The sequence below is a fragment of the Lonchura striata genome, chromosome 2 (assembly GCF_050655825.1).
Source record: "Lonchura striata isolate lonStrDom1 chromosome 2, ASM5065582v1, whole genome shotgun sequence".
Taxonomy (NCBI): domain Eukaryota; kingdom Metazoa; phylum Chordata; class Aves; order Passeriformes; family Estrildidae; genus Lonchura; species Lonchura striata.
The window spans coordinates 51226040-51251589 of NC_140704.1; positions in this window are offsets into that span (position 1 = coordinate 51226040).

Here is a 25550-nt window from a genome sequence, read left to right on the forward strand (position 1 = left end):
ACTGTGCGATGGAATACCCAAGGTCAATCTTTTGTATTGCTTTAGAAAATACATGGTTCCAGGGTTTCTCATTCTTCCACCACCCTCTTGGCAACTTGAAAGGGGGGCTGTGCCAAGAAGTATGGCCTGAACAATACCAAATCAAATGCCAGGTGTTTGAACCACATAGAATCCTGAACTCCCATAAAAAGGCACATGTTTGCAGCTGTTCTGGGCAGAATATAGCAAACTAAATAAACCTATGTCCATTCATGCCTCAAAATATTGTTAACTAGCTTTAGTGAGGTCATTCATAAACTGTGGAGTATTTATCTTTTAATTCTGAGTAGCTATCTTACACAAAAATTGCTTGTTTTACAATTTAATTATTTAAAAAAATGTTAGTTTGTATATATGTCTCTGCACATGTAAATACATTAATCCAGTGAGAGATAGAGGCACACAATACCAAATGCTATTAGAAAGAAGTTGTTGAATGAAATTGAGTATATTTCAAATATTGAAACTGCTGGAATTTTCCTTGACTCAGAGTTTTTAAATCTTCTGAGTTGTCAAGATTTCTCACTGGTAATATCAAACCACTATTATTTATGTATATATGTATTTTCAGATTGATTTATCCTACAGCTGCAGTGAATTGTATTTGCAAATTACAAAGTGTATGTGTGCAGTTTAGGCTAACAGAAAATCAAAATCAGCCTGGTTTCAGTTATGGTGGTTTGAGCTGGTCCCTGGTGTTCTGTTTTCAAAAGCAAATTTCACTGCAGATATTCACTTATGAATATCCACTCATGAGATTAATATGTTGAAGTTATCTTTTTTACTTATTTTTGGTTTGGTTTATTTTAAGAAAAAAAGCAAACACAACCTGACATGATCTTGAGCTCACTAGACTTAAATTCACTTTTATTTGAAACAGAGGGGAAATAAGTTTTGTACCCAATGCTACTTTCCCCAGGTATGGAGAGTCAGTGTTGATACAAGGAAAAAACATTGCAGATAAAGCAATACACAGCAATACCCCTTGAGAAAGGGTAGATGGAAACAAAGTGTGGTGATTTTGGATTTTTTTGGTTTATTTTTTTAATTGTGGGGATACCTCCTCCATCTTGGAAATCAGGACTTAATGTCTCCATTGGTCTGTGGAACTGTTCACCCACATAATTTTTGTCAGGATTGCAATCTTGAATTGTGCGCCTTAATAACAAAGGTGTAAATGTGTTTTTAAAAGGAAAGAAACAAATAGACAAAAGTAATAATGCAAGATTATTTAGCCAGAAATGCTGCTATAGTTCTGCATGGTTCCAGAACTAGATGGTTCCAAAATTTGCTCTAAGAGAGATTAGTACAAGCCAGCTAAGGGTCTTCTTTAGCTATGTTTTTTGTTTTTCTGCAGAAGTGTTTTTAATTCCACTGTGACTTTAGTTAACAGCTTTGAAAATGGCTGACTTGTTTAAGCACAGAAGGCAACAGGGAATCATTAGAATGACTCATAAGGCATAGGATACTAATATTGAAATAAAAATGAGTTTTTCCAATTTCTATGTTTCAAGCAGTAATTCTGCAACATCTAGGACTGCTTTATGAAGAACAATCTTTTTCTTTAATAAGGAGATAATAGAAAACAAGTTAGCTGGGCTTGAGAGAATAAACTGTTTCTCCTGGCAGGCTAGGAATCATAAACATTTTTTTGAAAAGGATTTAGAGCAAGTTCTGGCTGGATGAGGTCATATAACAGAAGCTGGTCTTCCTAACCCCAAATATATATCTGATGTGATGATTCTACACTTCAGGAGGTGTCAGCATAGAAACCTCTTGGGTTCTTTTTGTTACTGCTTTGACAGCAACTAGTGTCCTGAGACACTAGGAAAGAAAAAGTGAGCCTGACAGGATAGGAATGAATTGCCTCCATGACAGAAAGAAACTGCTGTGTGTAAGGAGGTAATACACTAACTGCAGAAGGGTGAAGATAAATAAGAATGTATACGAGGACAATATCTTTTCTATATTGAGTGTCTAAGGGTATTAGACTTCCTTGTATTTTTATCTCTTGTCTCCTACTTTCTTCCTGCCATGCAGTATACTTTTTTCAAGTTTGCATGTTTGTTGTTTAAATAGGTTTTATTATGTATATATTCATTGTACTATGTCTTTTTCACCATTTTGCATATAAAACCCATGTTGAAACATCTCTCTTAATCCCACATCTTTCAGTGCCCCTGAGAGGTTTTTAAATGGATGACATGGACATAAATCCTTCACTTATACAACCTAAGGGAGGCCTCAGAAAGCCTGAGCTGCTTTAAACCCCACAGAAAGCAATATTATATGTCTAGGGGTTGACCTGAAAGGATATCTTATCAGTCTCTACTTGTGGGCTTGGATTTTAATGCACTGGATTAAAAGATCATTTTGCGATACAACTTTGTTTCTTTACTTCTGCAGGTGATGAGTAGAAAAAGGTGAAATATTGATATCTCTGAAGTCTGTTGGTATTTTGAAGGTGTCAAGTTCTTTGATTGGAAGAACGAGTTCAAGAAGGTACTATTCAAGTAATTAACAATGACTGGTTACAATTATTTCTGTGCTTTTTTGGTGCATTTGTGGTAATTTTGATTTTCCTTGTTAGCTTTTCCTTCACCATGTCTTCTGCTTTGATAGTCCTAAATCTTAAGTCTATAAACCAGATTAATTTTGCATTAGCAATTTACTTTTGATTTGTGAAAAAAAAAAAATTAATTGCTTTGTGATTCAGCCAGAAAATAAAAAAATAGAGATGACAGTAGATAGAATAAAAACTTTTAATCAGACTCTTGTATTTTAAAGAGGGTTTATTTACAGAAATAGAAGACAAATGTGAAATATGGGGTAAAAAGAAAGATAAAATCTGATGTAGGGCAGTGATAGCCTAGAAAAAAGTTAAAATATCTTTGATCCTGTTTTCCTGATCTCTGTAGTAAGATGTCCAAAAAACAACTTGTCTAAGACTCCTTGGACTGTTTCTGGTAGCAGATTTCATAAAACATTTACAGAAAACTGAATTAAAGGCTGATTTTTGCCATTGTGTAAAGAAAAACAGACCTCGGTTGTAAATAAGACCACATATTTATCACTGCTACAGCAATCATTCAGGGTTTTTTTTTTTCAACTGAAAGAATGCAATATGGAAAAATATCCTTTTTGGCATTTTATGCTGTTGATCAAAAAGAATGAGTTATGTTAAGAAGGAAGTAAGTACAGAACAAATAGGTTCTATACAAGTGTGCATGCTCTCAGTGGCTCTGTCAGTCACATTTGTTCAATCTGATCTGAAGAAAATAAACCCATTAAACTCTCAGTGGAAAGAGCAGCTTTTCTGATCCTTAAGTGAACAGCAAATACATACCTGCCAGGGAAGCTGGACAGTACTTTACAGCAAGAATAGCAAATTTGCACAAGTCAGAAAACCAGCATAGTTTCTCCCTGGACTTCAGAGGCATTTCTCTGACATCTATCCCCAAACTAGAAGTTATTCAGACATTAAATGTGCAGAAGAAATGGAACTTATGATATTTTGAAATCTTTTGGGTCCCTCTTCTCATCTCTGTCAGGAATCAGTGACATCCGACCATGTCTCACCTATACCTGCCTAATTAACAGATACCTTTCTTTTCAAGACAGGCCTGTAATCATGCCATGTCAATGCGTTTCTTTCTTTCTCTTTCTTTCTCTTTCTTTCTCTTTCTTTCTCTTTCTTTCTCTTTCTTTCTTTCTCTCTTTCTTTCCTTCTTTCTCTTTCTTTATTTCTTTCTCTTTTTCTCTCTTTGTTTCTTTCCTTTCTCATGTTTTTGTCCTCTACTTCTTTTTTGATAGGGACATTATCTTTATGGTTTAGTATTAATAGCAGTTCAGATGAGCAGGAATAAGCACACATTACCCAGAATGAGTGGCCTCACTCAGATACCATTGCACTGGTTGGCATACTCATTACAATCTAAAAATTACCTTCACTCGTATAATTGTGTCATCAAAATCATAGCATCTAAGCTAACAACGAAAACCTACAGAACAGATTAGTCTTACATTCTCTTCACCCTTCAGTCAAATAGCCACAATAAAAAACATCTTGTGCTAAATGTGCCACTTAAGATCTTTGTACATTTTCCTTGTTCCTTCTCTGGCTGTGTTTTTCTTGTCTGTTTCTGTTTGAACTCTGTCAACACTGAAGAAAAAGAACATCTCAATCTCAACCGCCAAAGCTGTGGAAGGGCATTGAAGCAAGACTTCATCACCTATGAACTGGCAGTGAAGAATGTACACTGCATACTTAATAGCACCTGCAGAGCATCAGATTGATCACCTCCATGGCAAGGGCTGTACAAACATGTTATAAAGGAAGACAGTCCCTTTCCCATGGAAGGTTCAGCTAAAAGTCTCTCCTTGTTCACTTTCCTATGCCTACTCCATTTAATACAACACGCGTTCCTATTCCCTGTTGACTTTCCACTCTTCTCAGGCTCCTTATGAAAAGGAAATGATCCTTTCAGACAGCTTTGTTCTTCTTCTTGTTCCATTTCAAGTGCCTCAGTATGGAGCCAGAATGTTTTGTTCAGGTATCACTATGGCAGACCTCAGCTGGAGTAGGGAGGGCATGGTGTGGGGAAATGTCTCTGCAGGATCTGGTGTAGCTTGTGTCACTCACTGAAAGTTAAAGTAAATAAGTAACAAAGAATTAATCTGTGATCATGTAACAAGCCAAAAAACCAAAAAAGTCAAGAAACAAGACACAAGTTAGACAACCGGGGAAGAAGCAGCATATAGGTTATACCTACACTGCAATTTCATATTGTGATAGCTGTGAGTAAAAACATAGACAAACTGCCCATAAGTCATGCAAGATGCAATTGCTGCAGCAATGAAAACTGACTTTTTTTTTCCTCAGAGAGGACATAATTGAGTCTTTATGTGTGCTTTTAGTAATGAAGCCCCTTTTGACCTTGTCGAGTAGAATTGCTCTGAAATTGCAACTTTTTACCTTGCAAAGAACAGTGAAGGAATGAATTTTGACAAACTTGCACAGTACCTCTGTGGGGAAATTTTGGAGGATAAGATACATTCATGTTTTTAGTGGTAAAAACTTCTAATCAGTTCTTTAATCCCAAAGCTAGCAGCCAAAACCTTCAGCTTTCAGGAAGTGAAAGAAAGAGCTGGAGGCTTGATTTTGGGCTTACAAATGCTTTTTCATTGAGATTATTAGGGAAAAAGTAGAAAGGTATTTTAAGGATTTGAGCCTTTGCTGGTTTGCTGCTTTTATGCTAAATTCTGGGAACTACATTAAAAACTACATGACTGATGGAAATATTTCACACTAACATGTAAGTGAACAAATGCCCACAGTGAACGTACTGCCTCACATGGTCAATTTATATTGTCAAAGGCAGTACAGCTTTAATCTATTGTCTTTAGTCTTCATCTCCTTGATCCCCAAGAATAGTTTCCATGTCGGAGTAAAATCTCTGTAGAGAACAGACTTGGAAGTAGATGCCAGTGTGATTTAGCATGCAGAATGACCCAGGTGATGGATACAGAAGGAATATTTTTCAGGAAGGAACAAGGACACTGACCGGCTCATGTTGAGGTACTGTGATATTACAGCAGTGTACAAAAAGAGAACAGGCAGTGGGGCAAGAGGGGATTTAAGAGATGCTTCTTTTCTCTCCTTGTGTTAGCTTCAGAACCCCTTAGGATGAAAGTTTACAGAGTAAGAGTAGTCTCATTTGGAAGGGACCCACAGGGATCATCAAGTCCTACTCTGTAGCAAACGGCCCATACAGGGATTGAACCAACAACTTTGGCATCACTAGCACCATGCTCTAACCAATTCACCTAATCTCTGTGGTAATCTAGCTCTGTGTATACTATAAATTCAGAAAAATTGTTTCTTGGAGATTCCTAGTGTATGTTCAATTTTCTCGTTTTTTTTTTTTCCCTGCATGAAGAAAAGCTGATAAGGAACATTTTTTCAGGAATAAAAGACACTTGAAGGCTTAAGAAAAAACAATATAATTAAAATTTAATACAAATTTTTTGTACAAAAAAATTATATTTTACCTAAGTTTTCCATTTCACTGTTCACAGTTAATTTCTGTAGAACTAAGAGCTAGTATGTTCATGAGTAATTTTTTTATTTCCCTAAGATCATAAATATTCTTTCGAAAAAGTTGTATTCCCATTGCTAGACTCCAAGTCCTCCACATATACCTGCCATTCAGGTACCTGTACATTTGGTTTTCTAAACATGTTTATTGTGTGAAGCTGAATATATCATCAAGTGTCTTTCAATAAAAAGATGATTTTGACTGAGCCTGCTTTTCCCACTGTTTTTTCGTGTACTGTGATGCTCATTTTTGTAAGCACAGCATGTACCACTATGGCATTATTCATTGGGGAAAAAAGAAAAAAAATGCAGCAGGAAAAACTGTGCTTCAGTCAATAGTTTTGACTGGGTGAAAAAACACTGGGAACCTTTGGCATATTGGAAAGAAGTTCCTGGGATACCAGTGCATCTGTGAAGGAAAACAGCTTGGCTCATGAAACATGGATGTTGTATGTTACTTATTGGTCTGTTCTAGGTAAGATTATCTTGAAATATAATTCTGAATATCAAATTTTGAAGTGCCAACAAAAAATTGCACTTAACTTCTAATTACTTGATATGCAACTAGAAATTGGATGAAAGGTGTTTTAAAAGAATTTCCATTCTATGTTTTCATGCTAGAGCTGAAAATAAGCTTTAGAAGTGATTATCTTATCTCTGATAAAAGGAAGTTGATTGCAACTTGTAATACACTGTTCCAAGCTCAGTATTTCTTAGCTCTGTGCTAAGAAAAGCAGTGTCTTGATGGCAGCACTTTTACCTATCAAGAGAAAGAATAATTTCTTGACTGTATAGAAATCAAACCTTGAGGAACAGTTCCAGTTAAAAGCCTTACTGGCTTTGGGAGCAGCTCCCTAGTAACGCTTATAGTACTGCTTTAACCTTTAAAAACTGCTTTAAACCTTTTAAAGTCAGATTGAGTCAAGTACTTCAGAATATATTTTAGAGAAAAATACTACTTAGGCAAAGGAATGAAAAAGATGCAATTAAGTTAACAGTAAGTCTTCTATCTGGAACTTCCTTTTTTTTTATTTTTGAGAACTGTAAGACTGTAGAGGAGTTGACTTGCTCAATTCTTATTCCCTCCAGCTCTCATCTAAAATTAGAAATAAAAAGTGGAATATGCCAATTGATGCTTCTGATAAAGTAGGGAAACATAGAATTTTATTACAAAGGCACAGAAAGATTTAAACTTTGAAGGTAGCAGCAATCCTTCTGTTATTAGGGGAGCCACTTGTCTCAGGGCTTTAATTCTGTAGTATTTCTTGCTCTGTATTATCAGTGGGGGAATAGGAGAGTCCTTAGTAATAACCTCAGTTCCAGCTGTAGCTCTTTCTCGGGGGGAAACCACACTGTGTCTTTTCTGGCAACACAAAGAGTGTAGCAGAGGGTGAGTTTCACGGCTGCTGCTGCTACACTATAAATATACTGTATTACTCAGTTGATGGGATACTCTTCCAGTATGGTAAGAACTAATCTTTGTGTTTAAATACCACTGAAGAATATATAAAAGTCTATGGATAATGGACATAGCTTAGGAACTAATAGAGTGACGTATACAACCATGAGTCCTTGCCTTTTTGTGTATGGAAGCTGATATTTTATTAATTGTAGTGAAAACTAAACATTTTGCAGTCTTCTCTGAAGCAAGAAACATGGCCTTAAGCTAAACCAAGAGGTCTTCTGAACATTTTGGCAGTACATTTCTACTGAAACAACTAGATGCAGTTAACTGGCAAACACACGCCACCATAGCAAGAAACTTTGTAATCGCTCTCATGTTTAGAGGATGAACTCCTGCTGTAAGGCAGGCCCCAGAGCACAGAATCACAGAGCACATGTATTCACTGACTTGAAAGTATTTTTTTTTTAACAAGGCCTTTGCATTAGCTGTGCTTTTGGGAAGAGGTGGTGAACCTGTACAAGCGCACTGTGTTTTGTCTTAATTATAATTTTGCATTCTGCTCATGTGAGAGAATATGGAGTAAAGCTGAGGAATCTGTGCAGTAGCTTCTTGAGAAATAGAAGCTATGAGAAGATTGACTGTCGCCAAATTACTTTCACAGCACCACTCAAAATGCTGAATCATTACTCAGACAGCATTTAAGTACACTATACTCCTCAGCAGAAAATTAGGACAGAGAAACTTATTTCTCTGTGTTAACTGAAACTTTTATTGGCAACATGTACATGCTAATGATCTTTTTGCAAGAAAGTAATCCATGAACAATACTTGATTTCCACTGATCCTGGCCTGAAGTGCTATACTACTTTTATTGTCAAGCCTCACGATTAGAGAGTAAGCAAAGTAGCAGGTCAGAAAATGGCCTTTTTCTCAAAGAATCAGAGAGACTTGGAAATTGTGAGGGGGTTTTCTCATAGAAAATATCAACAGAGATAAAATAATGATGATCCTATCACAAGAATACTTTAAAGGAGTTGCACTGGAAGTCTGTGTCCTCTTCCATTGGGAATCATCTTCCCCAGATTATTTCCCGTTTTCCTCTTTCCAGTGTCTCAGGGCCAGAGGACATATTCTATAGAAGAGAGTTAGTATACTGAAACAGTAGAATTAAGACTTCTCTCTAGCTCAGTGACAGCTTATTCAATTCTGCTATGGGTTTGGATGCTCTATTTTTTTGGCAAAGCCTTTGGAAAGCAGATGCTTTCATATTTTGCTTCAAAGCATTTCCACAGAACATTTTTCCTTCCTTTATTAGAAAGCGACAAGTATGCTAAATTTGTTATCAGAATTTACTTTATTCAGAACATAATTTACTCTTTGCCTTAAATTTCACTTAAAAATGCTATATTTTCTGGTGTAAATTTCTCTTTAATATTAACTTTATTTTCTGGCTCACATTCCTCAAGCTGATACATTTTTATATATAAAATGTCTATCTGGTTAAATATTCTTATTTATATAATTGTAAAAAATAACGACAGATGGAATCCTCTTGCTGTTTGCAAACAACAATGTTTGATGGCGAATGCACAACATTGTCATCCAAAATTGCTGTTTATGGTGAACTGCAGCCTGTAATAAGAACTTGCTGTGTATGTTGAACAGTATCCCAGATTTCTGTAAATTCCTTCAATAAACTTGTCATGCAGATTTCTCTCTCTCCAGGAAAAGATAACTTAATGCCTCCTCTATGTTTACCTCTGTTTTGGATTTATCAGTGGAGGCATGCATGTGTATATACACGCTAGAAGGTTTTTATGAATTGCACAGTTATTGTTATTTCTCCTCATACACAGAGTAAAAAGCTCCTTTCAGCCTGACTGAATTTTAATTCTGTTTCAGAGAATAACAGAATGGGAAAGCATCAGTCAGACTCTGAGAGATCATTTCGTGTGTGTCCTGTATAATCTGTGTGACTGTGGTGGCATAGTCAAGACTTAAGTAACCCTTAGAACAACCTGATTTGTCTCCCATAATCTTTCTTTTGGTGTTTGGAGGATTTTATCAACTCTAAACTCTTCAGGATAGCATTTTCTATGCTGTGCATGCACCTCCAGCTGTTTATATCCAGCAATTTTTTGTGAAAGCTTCAGACCAACATGGCACAGTTATTTACAAGATGATGATTAAGGGAAAATATGTTTAGTTTGCTTGAAAGAATAAATCTGAAAATATTTTTAGAACCACCAGTGGTGATCTTTCCTTCCCTTAATCCACCAAACCCCATGTTTTAGTGCCAGCACTTGAGGTGGTGAATCATTACCTGCAAATGTTCTCTTTATTCCCTAAAAAACAACCCTTTTAGCCATGTCAAAAGCCTCTGAAAAAGACTTTTTAAGCGTGAGTCAAAAAGCTTTTTCATCAGGGCACCAGATTTCTCCAGATACGATGAGCATTCATTACACCCTGGCCTATTTGATAATATTTGCTTTTATGATCACACTGGTTCAAACTATCCAGTCTTGTTTGACAAAGTGTGCCCCACATATTTGAGTCCTCATGGGGGTGGGGAGCTGAGGTGGAAGCAGCTTTCGACATTGTGGGTAAAAATGTCACCTCTCCCATGCTTTCCACCCTTTAGCCCTAAGGAGGAAGAGAGAGAGCAGGTGTGAGTTCAGCCTACAAGATTGTGGTGGAGATCGGTGTGATGCGTAAGGGTGCTGGGGCAGAGACATGAAGATTCCGGGAACTGGAGAAAAGAGAGGAGTGGTGTGGTTACAGAGATAAGATGACATGAGTTAGATGTCCACTGGATAGGGAAGGGAAGCTAAAGCTGAGATTTTGTGAGTAACTTTAACTATTTGTTTCTATATTTTTCTTCTCACTGTAATGATCATTGAAACATGTGATGGTGCCCTAAACAATTATTTTGCATAATAGCAGCCTCTTATTCACCTTCTATTCCAATTAGAGGCAGTTTCAGCCTTTTGAGAACATCCCTAGAAATTTCCTTTTCACAGCAACAGAACACTTCTTTCGTGTCACTTGACAGCCTTGTTCTTAGACAATAGTCTGAGTCAGCATTGCATCACTTGGTAGTATATTTTGAGCTCAGCTGCTCTATATCCAGGAAAGTAGGAAGAAAGTATTCTGAACATGTGAGTTGATAGTTTAGCTTCTTTATTATGAGGGGTCAGCTAGGATATCTTTTCATTGAAACAAATGCAAGTGCATTTCTAGTTTCATGCCAAAGGTGCTGTTCCCTTCTTGGCTTAAATGGATATGCTTTTTTTTATTATTATACAGAGAAAGACTGCACTGTACAGACTACTTCCCTACAACATCATCTCTCCCATGTCTTTCTGCTAATTTTGTGAGGTTGTTCTTTCCATGTTTGAAATGAATCCAGGTCTGTGTGTGCCTTTCTGCTATATTTGGCAGGGGAGATGAGAAGAGGTTGTGCCCTCTATGTTAGTGACCAGCTGGATCTCTGCCAGTGTGAGGAACTGACCGAGTGCTTATCTGTCAGAATTGAAGGGAAAGCAGGGACAGGTCACTCTCAACTAGGAAGACAGAATGGATGAGGCCCTCTGTGGACAGATAGGAGCAGACACATTCACAAGCCCTGGCCCTCATGGGGGACTTCAATCACCCGAATATCTGTTGGACGGACAACATGGCATAAGCAATCCAGGAGATTCTTGAAAGATGTTGATCATAACTTCCTTCTTCAACTGAGACAGGAGACAACAAAGAAGGACTTTGCTGGACTTTATTCTTAACAACAAGGGGCTGCTCCAGGGGAGCCTTGTCTGCAATGGCTGTGAAATTATGGAATTTGAGGTGCTTAGGGCAGCAAGGAGGGCACATAACAAGCTCTGTGCACTGGCCTTCAGAAGCGCAGGCTTTGGTGTCATCAGGGCTTTTCTTGGTAAAGTACCATGGAATAGAGCATTGTAGGGAAGAAGAGCCAAAGAAAGCTGGTTGATATTCAAGGATCACCTCCTCAGAGCTCAGGAGCAATGCATCCCAAGGAAAAGGAAGTCAGGTAAAAGAGGTCTGCTTGGGTGAGCAAGGAGCTCCTGAACAAGCTCAAACTTAGAAGGGAAGCTTACAGAGGGTGGAATCCAGGACAAGTAGCCTGGGAGGAATACAAACGTAAAGATTCAGAAGAATTAAACCTGCCCAAGGAGGTCAAGTGCAAAAAGAAAACCGTCTAGATGTACGTTGGTGAGAACAAGAAGTCTAGGGAAACAAGGAGGGAAATTTGGAGGATTTCCAAGAGACCTGGTAACCCAGGAGAAGGACTAGCTTGAGGTTCTCAATGACTTTTTTGCCCCTCTCTCCATCAGCAAATACTCCAGCCACACTGCCCAAGATGCAGAAGGCTGAGGAAGGAACTGGAAGAATGAAGAGCCACCTGCTGTAGGAGATCAGATTTAAGATCTAGAGAACCTTAGAAAACCTTTCAAAATATCTACAGTGCAAAACTATAGAGGCAGCTGTGGGTCCTGAGGGAACTGGCAGGTGAGTACCTGAACTACTATCCATTCCATTTGAGAAGTTGTGGCAGTCTGGTGAAGTTCCTATTGATTGGAAAAGGGGAAACATAATCTCCATTTTAAGAAGAGAAAAAAGGAAGACCAAGTGAACTACAGGCCAGCCACTTTCTTCTCTGTGACTTACAAGGTCATGGAGCAGATCCTCCTGGAATATATGCTAAGACTTATTGAAAGCAATTATTTGTGACAGCCAACATGACTTCACTAAGGGCAAGTCATGCTCGACAAATTCCTTGGTTTTCTAGGATGGAGCTACAGCATTGTGGGATGAAGTGTGAGAGGCTGGAATGTTAATGATTCAAACAACCATTTGCAAAAGCAGCAGGTGCTTTGCTGATGTGCAAGGTCACAACCCAGGTGCAGAGGAGGTGCATGCCTAGCACTGGAGTTTACAAGCTAGGTTTTGAGACAGATAAGGGCACATTTTTATCACATCCAATGAAAATCAGATCCTGCAAAGTGGGATGGTGTTTTTTATCATGTCAGTGTCCTTCCTTACACAGTTGGCATAGCTGTAAAGCTCTCCTCCACCCCAGGGGGTGGGGGAAAGCTTTACAGATCACATTCACACACAACATTTGCATTCACATATAGGCCTAAGGGTATCCATCCTTTCTGATGGAGCATAGCTGGCTCAGCATACTGATGTGAGAGGCAGGGCCCAAAGTGCCCCCAGACTCATTTCTGGGGCCTTCCACTGGAGGACTACATGTGATCCATGGTGTTGCAACAGATCCACAGTGCTGCAAAAGACAGTGTAAAACTCTCCCAATAGGGGAAGTGCTTGGGCATTCCACCTAAACATAGATGTTTGAATTTTGTGTTTCACTGCTTTCCCCATGCCCCATGGAGCAAGACTATGACCTCACTTTGACCAGACAGCAAAATTGCAACAATCAAGTCTTGTTGCTGGATCCGTGGGTGGTGATATTTTTATACTCTTATCCTTTTTTCTTTTTCTTTCTTTTCCTTATACATTTTCATAAGTGTTATTTTTATGCTTTTATAATGCTATATATTGCTATAGATAATAATAAAAATAATAAAAAGGCTACATGCCTCCTTTCCACTGCAACCAAGTTGTTTTAATATAAATTTTACCTATATATATATATTTAGGAACATCCATCGTTCACTGTCATGTCACTCTAATCTGCCTCAAAGGGTCTATTAACAGGGGCTTTAGTTATCCTCCCCTTCAAGGGCAGGACATAACATAAAGGAAGGACAACTGATGTCATCAGAAACAGAGAGGGACTTCTTACCAAGGCCTATAGTGATAGGTCTTGGTAATTGCTTTAAGGGGTAATTGCTTTAAACTAAAATTTGATTTTGATTAGATATTAGGAATAAATTTTTCACTCAAGGAACTGGTAACCCAGAGGAGTTGTGGACTTCTGTTTCTGTGTCTGTCCCTGGCAGCGTTCAAGGCTAGGTTGGAAGGGGCCTTGTGTAACATGGGCTCAGGTGTCTCTGTCCATGGCAGGGGGTTGGAACTAGCTGATCTTCAATGCCCCTTCCAACTCAAGCCATTCTATAATTCAATGATTCCTTGTTAGGAGCTGTCAGCTTTATTTACTTGCGTATGCCATTCTTCTGTCAACTTCTTTATTTGCTTTTTAGGGCCCCTCTAAGCATTCCTTAACTTATTTGGATTTGGTGGTTTTTTTCACCTGGTATATGCTTTTTCCTTGGTTCTGTATAAGGAAAGAATTAATCTATCTGTGTTTCCTTACAGTGCCTGAAGCCAAGCAAAATCTCCTGCTGTCTTGATTTTTGAGTCTGTAGTGGCTTGCAGTCTGAGCCTGCTTCTGCACCTTTTCATTTAACTTGAGTATTTTCACAGGTCTTATTTGTTCTTCTCCGTCTCCTGGTATTTCTAGCACATGTATTGACAAACACAAAATACATTTTTCTTCTCCTTTGACTGTTTCTTTAGGCTAGTTCTGTGTGGTTTTCTTTATGTGTCCCAGTTTCAAGCACACATTGCTAGGGAAATATTGTTCCTATAATATCCATTGGCGACATTTGTTATCGAATTTAATCTTAAGCACTGAGCTTAAATAGCCAATAAGATTCTAATTTGTCTCCAGATGAAATGGAGAAACTGTTATGGAAATGGTAAACAGAACTATCCTGATGTTTGTATCTTGAACTAAAAATATGATATTGTGATTTTGTTCCTTTCTATGCAATTTCTCTGCAATATATCTTATGTACAGATTGTTTGTGTGCAAATGGCCAAAGTCGAAAGACCCATTTTTCTGGAAGTCTCTTATTTTTTTTTTAAGTTTATGTTCATTATTTATATAAAAGGTGCTCTCTGTTGTATTAGCTTTTCTCTCAAAGTCCTTCCATATCTAGTTAAGGGGAGTAGGTTCTTTAAGTAGCTGTAGCATAGACTTTGATAAAATTCTGCGGGGTATTTAACTAAAGATTTTAATTGACAGATATACATCTGTTTGTTGGCAATGCTACAGCACTCCTGTGAAAAGGCTTTATTTTGTTCCACTTAAGAATGCATCCTTAATATCATGAGAGTTGCTGCTTGGCATCAATGTAATCAAAATATTGATCAATTATTTCTTTTTTGTGTTTGTGAAAAATATGCAAGTTCTTAAAATGAAAAAATATAGTGAATTCCATTATTTTTATAGAATTTTTAGTTTGTATTGAAAAGGACCTTTAAAGTTCAGTAGTCCAAGTTCATCTAGTCCAGGCCATGCCCATGTCATGGGACTCCTTCAGTCACATGTGATTTCCCAGAGCTCTGTCTAAGCTGACCTTGAATGTTTCAGGGATGGGGCATCTGGAACCTCTCTTGGCAATCTGTTGTGTCCTAGTTAAATTGGAAATGCGTGTTCCTAGGACAATAAGCAACTATCAAAAGCCAACAAAATGAAGAAAGCAGGTCTTCTGCAGGTACATGATGGGTGGTATATCACTGTTCTATCATTCTTCTCCTATACTTTTATCCTTCATAGCAATATAGTCTGCTATGTCAGCTTCCTCCAGCCACAGGATATTGTCCTTACGACATTAAATTTCCTCTAGTTAAGTTCCTTCTCACAATACAGAGAAGGATAAGAAAGAAATCTAATCAGTCATAGAATGGGCTAGACAATATATTGAAAGGGATTAAATTGCATAATGCCCGCATTAATTAGGGGTAGTTGGATTTGAGGATTGAGGCAGCACCATCTCATGTGTTATCTAGCTCATCTCACTACCAGATGAGAAATTCTGAAATTATAGCAGCACTAGAACCAGAAAGTGGAAATGTGTTGCTAGAGTCCTTGCTTCCCAAAACCTGAGGGTGTGGAGGTTATCCAACAGAGGGGTCTGGTTAGGCTAGCTGTGTTCCCTGCAGTCACTTTCCTGCCCTGACATTTCACTAGTGTAAGGGATGGGCAGGGCCAGAGGGTGCAAGGACTGTTGTTGAACCCACTGTTGGCACAAGGGTTCAACGCACATTTGCTCGGCAGCTACAGAAACAGATAGGGCTGAGGCTTTGCCAAGCTTGTAGGTAAAATGTATTGGCCTGGCTTTTGTTCTGGCAACCTCTAAATGCCACAGACAGCTGTGCTGGGCTTGAAATGTATGTGTGTAGGCATGCAACGTCCAGGTCACTGTGCTTCCAGGAATTCTGAGGGCAACAGCTCTGTTTGAGGCACAGTCCTGTGTTGTTCACTATTTCTAACACCCATCCTCTAAGCTTCCAGATAGCCTAGTGTAAACACGTATATGGATCTCAGTGGATGCATTAGGACAGTAAAGGCACTGTGCACATTTGAATTTCCTGACTGTAGCTGCTTCAATATACAACCTAGCCTTAAATTTGATTATTCTTTATGTAGAAGTATGCACTACATGCTTCTATCTACTCTCCTTCAGCACTAGTGCAATGAACAAAATCCAAAATTCTACTGACCAAATCTTATTAAAAAAAAAAAAAATTGAGCATAAATTTTAGGACTGAGGTGGTATCTTTACAGTTAATAAAAAATTTTCAGTGCCAAGTGCCTAGTTTTCATAAAATCTGGGTTTCATTTCTGTTCAATAATTTTATATGTTTATAAAAAGATGTGTAGAGGTAAAATATTTTAACCCTTAGTTTGAATTTTAAAATAGCTTGATTTTAAAAAATGATAGTATCTTGATAATAACATTAGGGTTTGGGGGGAGGGTTGTTTGTTTCTGGAGATGCGGGTTTCTGCTTTTGTTTCTGGGGTGGTTTTTTGGTTGGCCAGTTGGATTTTTCATTTTGCTTTGCTTAGCTAGCTGCTGCCAAATACTAATGTCATTTCTTAGATTTCAAAGAAAATAATAAACTTGTTGCAATTTTAATTTTGTATAGTGGGAAATATTTCACTTGGAGGGCATATATCTACCATTTGGCTCAATTAGACTTGAACAGACACAGCAATATATAATTCCTGGAGGGAAAGCAAGCTTCTATTTCAATAACATGGATTCAAAGGGTTTCATCTTCAGAACAATGTCTGAGGGCATGAAATATGCTTCATTTAAATCTTAAACTTTGTTCATAATCGAGTAAAATCTGTAAGAAGGTTTTTTCACTCTGATTTCTTCGATTTCTTTTCCCCTTCAGTGGGTTTTAAATATCTGTTAACAATAAATTATATCTTTGTGACCCAGCAAGAGCTAAGGTCTTTGGAATACAGTGAGTGCATGTGCCTCCATGTGTGGTTTTGTGTGCACATGTGCTTGCATGTTGTTGCAGTGATTGGATTGAGACAGCATGAGTAGGTAAGACCCTATTTGCTAGCTCTTTGACAAACAATATCAAGGCCATATTCACCTTGTGCGAGGCAACATCTTAGCTAAGGTGACTCGGTTATTCCTAATGAGGGTGCCTGTGTTGGTCTCCATCAGAAAACATCCCAACAGCCTTCTCAGTGAGAACTGCCATACTCATTGATGATGTCCAAAGGGATCAGCCTTGACCATTTTTCTGCACTGCTTGAACTGGCAGCTGGCAGCCCTGCATCTTGCCTGCTGGAAATCCAGAGACCTGTGTGATTTCACCAGAAGCCCTAATGAGGGGAGGAACTGGGTGTAATCTCCTCAGATTTTCTTAATTTTTCTTTTTGGCCATCACCCAGAAGTCCAGGTGTCTTATGTCTCTTGCTACTGACCTTACAACTCTCCCTTCTCTACCTGCTGGTTCCTATGGATTCCAAATCAACACGGAAAGACAATGTTTACTGTTAAGGGTCAAAAAAATAGATGAGTGACCTAGCTTCAGAAACTTCTTCAGAAATTTCCAGATTGGTGATTTTTTCAAGATCTTGTCCTTTAAAAATTTATCCTTCAATATACTTCTGCTGTCAGAAACCACTGAAAGACTGGAATCCTCTGGTTTTTTCTCAGTAAGAAAAGCTATGCTGGACCTCACCTCATTTTTTGTTTTAAATGACACAGTCATTAGAAGCCCAGAAGAAGCATAAACTCCTTGAGGAGATGTGCAAAAAAAAAATTAATTTTAAAGCTAAACTTGGCAGTGACAGTTCAGAAAGGCCTTAAGCTGCCTTGTCAGAACACACCTCTTCTACAGAAAATGATGACAAGGGACTCACTTTTTAAAAGGTCAGATCTTTGGGATGAGAGATATGGCATTGTGTGAGATAGAGAGCCGTGGCATCCAGGAGGTACTAGGATTAATGCATTCTACATCATGACTCATAATAATCATATTTAGTGTAAATGGTAAATAAATTTTCTTCTCAGAGCTTGTGCCACAATTTGGCATAAGCTTTTCACTTGGGGAATATGGTGTCAGAGTAGGAATTTGGAGAGTTTAAAGGCTTCTGACAACTTTCAGTTTGGAAATCAGTAACAGGAGACATAAAAACAGTGATGCTAAAACCACAGACAAGATAGCTTAACCTTTTGATCTTGAAATGTTTACATGCTTTTTATTTTTTTATATAAACTTACCCAATTTTACACATAGACAACAATAAACTCCTGTGAAATATAACTTTGATGTTAAGAATTCAAAATGCATTTTTTTCCCTTAGAAAAATAATAAACAGAGAATATAAGGATATCAAATTTTCCTCCATCTTCTGTTGGTGTTACTCTGCTAAACAATAACCTTAAAAAGGTCTGCTCTTGACATCAGCATGAATTTCTTGACAAGAAGACCAAAAATTAGATATTTCTAGGCTTTTTTCAAGCAAATAAAGTGCAAGCTACAGCCTACCTGAATTCTAATGAAAACACGAATGCATAGAACTATAACCTTTCCTCTAAATCAGGATGCTGAAAACTACTGCCCAAATCATCAATTAATATGTACATGCTTATGCACAACTCCATGCACCACTACAGTTTGCAGATTTGCCAATTCTCAATAAACTGTGAGTGTCATGACATTTAATATCAATATTAAAATATCAGCTCACTGAGAATCTAGGTTTTCTTAGAAATAAACCAATTATTTTTTTTGTTGTAGAGAAGAATTGAGAATTAAGACTTTACAAGTCACAGCATTCAGGGCAGAGACTGAAGACATTTCTACAACCATATAAGCATCTATTTTCTCATCTCATAACACCAACTTTTGATGAGATTAAATAAAAATAGAGGACTGCTTTGAGGATCCAGTACTTGACTTCTGTGTCCAAAATAAGGTAATGTTGAATTGGTATTAGCACCTGCCTAATCGTTTTTTCAAATCCATAAGAGTTCTCATGCAGTTTCTTTAGTAAGTGCCCATTTTTGTGCAGCTGATGTCACACATAGCCAGCCTCCCACCTGAGTTATGAAATTCAGGGAGAACATATATTTGTGTCATATCCCTCTGAAATCTGCCCTAAGCCAAAAGGGAGTCTTGATAAAGTTGTAATTAACCCAGATGTTAATGCAGGTATGACTGTAGGCTAATTACAAATGCTGTTTGCATATTTGTTGAAAGCTGTCAAAATGACGGAGTTTCTTTATTGTGTTTATTAAATTGTGTTCAACAAGTTCTTCTGCAAATTCTCTTCAGTGGTTTGGGCTTTCTCTTCAGTATTTTCTTTTGCATTCTACTGTTTAGAGAAGCCTTTCATCACATTATTGTGGGTTATTTAGATTTTTTAAATTCAAGTTCAGTTTCAGTTGTTGTACTTCTGTAAAATTCTTGATGTGGTGAGTGATGGGACCTGTAAGAAAAGCTCTCTTCTGCCATGTAAAAATGCTTTCCTAGGGCCAGGTTGACTTCTGGAATTTATTGTGTATGCACAGCCTTCTAAGGCATGTGAATGGCCTGATGAGATTATGCTCTAATTACAAACTGCTTGACAGAATACAAGCTAGTGATCAGGAGCTGCCTACTGTAAGATGAGTTTTCACTGCTGGAGTAGAAGGAGATGAATGTAAATGAGAACTATTGCAGTATATTTATGGGTAGATTCAATGATTGTTCTTTTTTATTTCATCTAGTATTAATAACTTTCTACCACTAATGTAACCTACTGAGAAGAAAATGTAGGCATAGTTTATTTGCTTGATGTGTCATGTTTGTAGTGCTATAGAACCGAGTGCTAGCTCCAGGCTCTTCAGAAATAAGTGATTGATACTAAACAAGTTCTGTCTGTGCCTCAGTATTGAGGGAAATAATACTTTTCATAATTTAAAAAAAATGTAGGGGGATGGTAGTACCTAGATAAATATTTGACTAACTACCTGCAGGAAAAAATTGTGTGCAATGTAAGGTTAGCCTTTCCCTTAGTACTAGCACACTGCCTTGCATAAACCACTCCTTGGAATGACAAAGGTGTCTCCCAGCATAGCTGGCCTTTCAGGTGTGTCTTTAGGAATTCCTAAAAATTAATTACCACAATCTGCAAAAGGATATTTAGTGCTCTTCAAGGCCAGAATGTATGACCCTAATTTGCCAAAAAAAAAAATGCACTTGGATGTTTTTGTTGGATTAAGTGTTAACTTCTTACATGTACTTGAAATTAACAGCTTGAGAGTGCTTACAAATGAAAAGCCAGTTTTTGATCCAGCTATTCAAACTTGTACAATGTTGCTCATATGGCTAATTAGCCTGAAGCTGAGATTTTTGTTTGTGAGCCTGATATAAGACAGCATTTATTAAAGAAAAAACTGTAATTTTATCTCAGTGGAACTAGTACTTTAAATGCCTCTCTAAAAAGGAGCAGCTTTCTTTGCTGAAATGCATCTTTAAATTACAGTTTTTGGTAGGATACAAATAGTCCAGAGAATACTGGTGTCTTCATAGCATCCTTGGTGTATTTTGTCTAAATTTTTGACCAAGATATCAAAACTGCTAACCAAACTGCCCCAGGAGCTCCTTCAGATTAATAATGAATTTACTTTATTCTGGGAAGAAAAAGTGCAAGGAGTGCAGAAGTTGAATTTCCATACAGGGCAGACTAAATCTGTGAAGTTCAGTCATTTACACTCCCCTATTATCTAGTCTCTAAGCCATGAATTAATGAGCTCTCTTTAACTGGGACCACAGCAGCCCTTATGATGAAGTTCTCTGATGCCCCTTGGAAAAGAATACTTGTATTCTGTCAAATAAGTCAGAATGAAAAAAATCTACACATCCTTTGTTCTTTGAAATTTTGTTAGACTTCCATTTACAAAAATAAATCCTCCCCAAAAAACCCACAAATTAAAATTCTTGTGAAGTAATTTAATATATGGACTGCATAGAAAATCTAAATAATTATAACAATTAATCTTGTGTGTCCAACATATCATTCTTATAGCACTCGTGTGCTCAGGCTTGTTGAAATTTTTTTTTCCAGGTTTATTTGAAATTACAAATAAGCAGTGAATGATGAAGGGAAAAAATTATGTTTAAATGTAGAATTTCTAAAAAACTATGTTTAAATGTAGAATTATGCCATGTCTATATTTTTTTAAGGTAAGAAGGCAAAATAGTAATTTTTCTATTTGTGTTAAAATCATGTAAGCTACATATTTTGAACAAGAAATATTAAAAATTATTGTTTATGTATTTATTGGGAAATGGAAAAAAAGCTGGGGATTCCTTGGATTTATAGTAAGAAAAATTAATGGGTTTTTTCTGTTTGATGGGGCGAGAGGTGGTTAAAGGCATATGGTAGGTGGAAGAACCTGTGAAGAGAGTTATGTTATGAATAGCTATTTAATAGTTCAGGTACCCCTTTGGGTGTTTGTTTCTTGGTTCTTGCTCAAGCAGTTCAAATTGTTTTAATTAGTTCCTGTCTTTTTTCCTGTGCTTTGTGTATACAGTCAAAACTAATGAAAAAAAAAAAAAAACAAACTAGAAAAAGTGAAAAACTTATTTTGGATGGAAGCATGAATTTTCTCTTTTCCCCCTCAGGGATAAACAGAGTGATGCCTCCAATTTTATAATATTTATGCAAATTTTTTAAAGGATGCTGTTCACGTTTCCTGAGACTATCCCAGCTTACTTCCTCCAGCCACCTCAGCTCTCTAATTAATATGCTTACAAAGTTGCTTCCAAACTGTACTAAGTGAAATCAGATCTCTCTTGATTTTTATTTTTTTAGCTGAGCTGAAAACTGCAAACAGCTGACTTTCTTAAGAAGAAACAGAAAGGACCAGCCTTCTTATCTATCTATCTCTCTACACACCAATGAAAGTGAGCATGTCTGTGTATGCCCGAGAGAGACTTCTTTTCTTGGAAAGCAGAGATATACCATATCTGCAAGGTAAGAAATTTCTGTCTTCAGAGTGAAATGGACAGTGTTTTATAAAGGATCTTTTACTGCAAATAGGAAGTATGCCAGTAGCGAGGGGGGATGGGGCCTTAGGTTTCTCCCTAGAGGCAGATGTTAACTATGGAACACAGGATACCAGTCTGCTCCTTATGAAGGTCAGAGAACAGGGAGGCTGAAGGGACTGTGCTGTGGTGGTTAAAAACAACCTTCCTAAATAAACAGATAGCCTATGAAGCTTCATGGCAGCAGAAGAACAGAATGATGGCCCAGGGGCTCTGCAAGTTTCCATGTTGCAAATTAGCTTTGTACCATGTAGAAAGCAACTTCCCAAACACATGCTGTTGGTTATAGCCATCTTTAACCATCTCCCAGGTCTGCTGCTGCCTCTGACAAAATGTCAGTCCCTCTTTCTGGGGAGAACTATTCAGCAGCATGACAGGGAGGACTTTGGCTAAGGTGTTGCTCCCCCATCAGCTGCTAGCTCACTCACCCTTCCTCAGTGAGGAAGATCTGACTCGTGGAAATTTAATTTTACTGCCATATAAAATAGATTTGGGTGTTGTGAAATAGAAAGGAATAAACACCCTGCTTCCTCCCTTCACCTTCCTCTCACCCAGTCTCAGCTCTGGGACTGCTGGAACCGGCTGTGTTCAGCATCCTCTCTTTTCATGGATACCCCTGCAGCTGCCAGCCAGAACCTGGGCACCTGCGCGCATTAGACATATATAGCAGGGAAATTCCCAAATCAAATGTGATAAGCAGGTATGTCAGAAATGGCACCCTGCATAGCAGCATAAACTGTTAAAATAAATCCCTGAAAATTACAAGAAGATAACATTAACATTTCATGGCCTTTCCTGAGACATGACAGAGACTGACTGAGAAAAGCACATGAAGTGTTCCCTCATTAAAAATAAAAAATCACTAATGATTTGCCTTATGTGATATGGCCAATGAAATAATTTGAAAATTGTTGCTTGACATACCTAATAAGTTAAACAAAAATACTTCTCTTGAAGTTAAAAAAGGAAGCTCTTCAGATTACCTGAAATCCAAAGTGATACAGAATGCTTATTAATGTAAAGCAAAGGCTTAACAAAATGTTGAGAGGAAAAAAGGCACATAGTAAAGAAAATTAGCTGGAAGAACCTTTATGAAAAGGGCAATGGAACTGATAAAAGATTCTGGCTTATCTCCTCAGGAGAGCTCATCTGAAAGCCATTTGTCAAATAAGAACTAAAAAGGGATGTGATAAGGGATCCTAGATCTATTAAATCTGTCCTTTAGGATTTCTATACCTATTGTGTCATATCACCTCCAAATAAAAAGCGAACAAAATCAAATTTTAAAATGTGAAACTGCCGTTTGTATAAAAAATGCAATTACATTAGAGGAAGCAGTCTCGAATGGAGACTGAAAATACTTATGTTTTAATAAAACTTTCAGGAAGTTTGTTAAAATTTTAGAAACAGGAAGGCCTTTGAAAATCCTGTGGAAGTGACAGCATCTGATCCATTGGTTTGTTTTCAAACTCACAGCTGAAGTCTTCAATATGGATGCAAAGCACCACTGGCACTGTTTGCCATTGCAATTCCATTTCATTGGAAGAAAAATGCATATTTGAAATGGATGAATTTTGAAAACCCTGAGCCCACACTAAATCATACATACATGCTTGCATAACTATAACTTTTGTGACATTATTATTCTAAGACCACAGTTATGTTATGCAATATTTCTATGTTGAAAAACAAAATGCTATTGTGGGTATACATGTATACATATATACATATATATATATATACATATATATATTAAGCCCGGTCTCAGAAAAAGTTTCCAGTTCATGTAAGGGTGGTGATCCAGAAATCATGCAAGAAGCCCCATCTGATTTTTTTTTTAATTGCTCAATTTTAAGATTGAAGATTCTTGTTTCCAATCAGTTATTGTGTATGGACATAAATGCATGTATAGCTGGACCTCTTATTGTCAGATTTCCCTTTAAGAGCTATTAAAATATACTCTGTCTAAAGGAATGAAGATTAATGTGTGGTTTGTTACTAAAAATGAGCCAGCCTGTATCATAAGGGTGGAATATCCAGATAGCCTATTATCCATGATGAATGAGGTCTGCCTATGCTGCTCACAGGGTACTTGTTTTGTCATCGTAACTCATGAGAGGACTTTGACTATGTTGAGTGGCTATTTTTACTGTTTTGAGCTATTTTGAATTATATGAATTCTGCCTGACCTTAGAGCACAGTAAAAAAATATCCTTTGTATTTTTTCTGAGAAATAACATTGTGTGTCAAGACAGATTGTGGAAAACTTTAGCTCATTTTGTGGTTTATTCATAAATACTGTGACCTTCAGAAAAATCACTTAATCTACCATCTATGTCTATTGCCCATTTTATAAATAGTAGTTCTCAATTTTGAGAGCATTTTTGAGAACACAATCTATCAGTAGTTTCAAAAAGGATGAGATACAATGATGGTAAGAGACAGAAAAATGGTAAAGCAAATATTGTTTAACTTCCTGCTCTTCTTGCTGGGTCATTTTCTATAGCTATAGAGGTGCTACTTGGAATATTCAACAATACCTTTGTTCAAGGATGTGATGTGGGTTTGTCACAGGAATTACCAGGCCAGTGTCTAGAGTCTGTGATTTGACAGGAGATTGGACTAGACTATCCTAAATGTCCTTGACTTCAAAATTTAGTTGATGTTAGCAGTCTCAGCTGACAACTGGGAAAAGGCCTGTTGATATGTGAGATGAGACTGTATCCCACACAGCTTTTCTTATTTTGTGCATTGTCTCCAGTTCTCCTGACCACTGCCTAGTAGAGAACTAAAAAGAACAAAATCAAGACAGACAGAGCCATAGAACATCCTGAGCTGGAAGGAACTCACAAGGATCATTGGGCCCTTCTCCTTGCCCTGCAGAGAACAGCCCCAAGAGTCACACCATGTGCCCAAGAGTATTGTCCAAATTCTTGTTATACTGTGTCAGGCTTGGTGCTGTGACCAGTTTCCTGGGGAGCCTGTTCAGTGCCCAACCACCCTCTGGGGGAGGTATCATTTCCTTATATCCAAACTAAACCTCCACTAACACAACTTCAGACCATTGCTTCAAGGCCTGTGACTGGTCATCACATAGAAGAGATCAGTCTCTGCCCCTCCTCTGCTTCTTATGAGGAAGTTGTAGACTGCAATGAGGTCTCCCCTCTGTTCTCTTCTCCAAGATGAACAAGACAAGTGACCTCAGCCACTTCTTTCATGCCTTCCCCTCAAGCCCCTTCACCATCTTCCTTGCCCTCCTTTGGAAGCTCTCCAATAGCTTTATATCCTTCTTATATTGTGGCACCCAAAACTGCACCCAGGACTCAAGGTGAGGCCTCCCCAGGGCAGCGAAGAGCAGGACAATCCCCTCCCTTGCCCAGCTGGTGATGCTGTGCCTGATGTGCCCCAGGACAGGCTTGGCCCTCCTGGCTGCCAGGCACTGCTGACTCACATTCAATTTGCTATCAACCAGGATCCCCAGGTCCCTTTCCATGGTGCTGCTATTCACCATCTCATTTCCCAGCCTGTCCATACATCTAGAGCTGCCCCAGAATCTGGCACTTGACCTTGTGTGACCTTCATATGGTTAGTGCTTGCCCAGTCCTCTGATTTTTACAAGTCTCTCTTCAGGGCCTGTCTGCCTTCAAGGGAGTCAAGAACTTTTCCCAATGT